At 39.3% G+C, this 2,500-nt stretch overlaps 1 protein-coding gene across 1 annotated transcript in view; it reads left to right on the top strand.

Annotated features, from left to right (window-relative positions):
- LOC137657047 (CD151 antigen-like) overlaps positions 1-2,500 on the top strand; it is a 134,076-nt gene that overhangs the window by 117,509 nt on the left and 14,067 nt on the right. The gene's annotated exons all lie outside the window — the stretch shown is intronic.

Below are 2,500 nucleotides of genomic sequence, written 5' to 3'. Positions count from 1 at the left end.
ATTCTTTAGACATGTAGAGAAAGGAGGGAGAGATGTTTTCACGTCACAACAAAAATAATACGAGAAATTGGTAATATTTAATAATGGTAAGTAAAGCGTTATGTTAAATATCTATCCAAATTATTTTATTAAGTCTTATAATTAAATAAATTGTAACATCCTTGCCTGGTGATCGTCAGACTGGGATTTGAGTATCGCTCAAACTCGTTAGTCTCTTTGGTCACTGCAACCTCACCATCCTTGTGAGCTAAGAAAGTGGGTGTTTCGGGAGGGAGCTTATAGGTCTACCTGCTGAGCCATCAGCAGCCATTACCTAACCCTCCCCGGTCCTAGCTTGGGTGGAGAGGGGTTTGGGCACTGATCATATGTCTATATGGTGTCTCTATGGCATTGTCTGACTTGATATGGGAATATCACTGTCCCTTGCCTCTGCCATTCATGAGTGACCTTTAAAGCTTTAAATAAATTTTCCAGGAAATGAGTAAAGGATATTTTGAAAATCTAGGATTTTTCTACACGTTGCTCTGATAAAGTATGCGTTCTTATTTGTTCCCACATTGCTGACTATTCCTTTTCATCCAAACAATTTAAGGATGAAGTCCTCAACACCTTTCCTTATCAAGACATATTTTGCCTTTTCTTCAAGAGGAGTAGGACATTTTCATGCAATGGTACCTTTTAGATTTCAATTTACAATATCTTTAATTATAAAATGTGCAAAAGGATTTAATCAAAACTTTGTTCTCATTCAGAGCGAGGGGATTCCGAGGAAAGTAATCACCTAAAGTGTAATCACTCCCTCTGTCCCAAACCACTGATTAAGAGGAAAGAAATGGCGACATTATATTATGCTTTTAATGTAATGAAGTTACCCACTTTGGAGATAACTACTGCTTGAAATAGTCTGGTAATTTATGCACATATTTACATACATACAACAACAAATGCAGCCGTTTCTAGTCCACTGCAGGACAAAGTCCTCAGACATGTCCTTAATCATGTCTGGGCGTTTGTCCATTTTGATCACCACGCAGGTCACTGCAGATTGCTGATCGCTCACAGCAAACCAACCTAGTATGGGTAGGCCTGATTAGTAGAGCTTAGCTGATTAGCTAATCCTGACGAGACACAAAACCTCTAACCACGGTAAGATATACGGTATATTATATATATATATATATAATATATATATATATATATATATTATATATATATATATATATATATATATATATATATATTATCTTAATCCTCTGGCACCTACGGGATGCATAAAGCCTCAATGAATTCACGCCATATGTCTTTAATGTGTCATCTCTCTGAGCTCACCACAATTCTCATATCCAACCTCCCTTTGCATTGTCATCAGCCACGTTTCTCTTGGTCTACCAAATCTTCACTTGCGTATATAATGCCGGGTTCGCACATGCTCAATATCCTAGAAAAACCGGACACATCGTTAAGACCATGAAGCACATTCAATGCCAGTTGACTTATCTAATGAATTAGGTATACAGTATAGTAAACGACAACTGGTGGTAATGACATAGATCCAAAAAAGGCTTTCTGAAAACCGAAAGTGACTCATGGCTCCACCCCTTTAGAGAGGAATAGAAGGGAGGAGTCTATCTATGGTGGTTATGTATAAACTAGTGTACGTGACACGTCATAAATGACGGCTAAATATTTAGATAGATACACACACACTTACACACGGATTCATCCCTTCCGACTCCCTCCCCCTCCTAAATACAACTTGGCAGTTTCGGCAATTTGTGGTTTCGGGGTGTAACTATTAGGGTACCCCTCTTACTCACCAGGGCATGAATATTCTCTCCCCCTTCTACCCGAGGGATGGGTAGAGACCGAGTAGTCATATGTCTGACAATGCCTATTAGCGTGACAGGAAAGAAGCATCATCTCTTACGCCTAGTAGCGCAAAGGGCCTCGGTTAGATTTCGCCAGCCGTCTCTTTAAATTAAGCTTTTAATTCAATACTTCTCCATTCATCATCTCCTACTTCACGCTTCATAGTCCTCAGCCATGTAGGCCTGTGTCTTCCAACTCTTCTAGTGCCTTGTAGAGCCCAGTTAAAAGTTTGGTGAACTGATCTCTCTTGGGGAGTGCGGAGAGCATGCACAAACCTTCTCTATCTACCTCTATTCATGATCTCATCCACATATGCCACTCGAGTAATCTCTTTTATAGTTTCATTTCTAATCCTGTCCTGCCATTCAACTCCCAAAATTCTTCTGAGGGCTTTGTTCTCAAATCTACAAAATCTGTTGGATATTGTTTCATTGTCATACCATGACTCGTGCCCATACAGTAACACGGATCTCAGTAAACTGGTACATAGCCTGATTTGATCTCCAAATTTTACTTAACCTAGCCATTGTATCAAACCTAGGAATTTTTTCTACATTTTGTTGGGTGGTTTCAGTTTTAATTTCAATATGGCAATGAGGAGCTGACGATCACTACCAATATCTGCACCCTT

Source organism: Palaemon carinicauda, chromosome 18 (genome assembly GCF_036898095.1).
Source record: "Palaemon carinicauda isolate YSFRI2023 chromosome 18, ASM3689809v2, whole genome shotgun sequence".
Taxonomy (NCBI): domain Eukaryota; kingdom Metazoa; phylum Arthropoda; class Malacostraca; order Decapoda; family Palaemonidae; genus Palaemon; species Palaemon carinicauda.
Note: the sequence above shows the minus strand (reverse complement) of the source record. Positions and strands in the feature narration are given on the sequence as shown.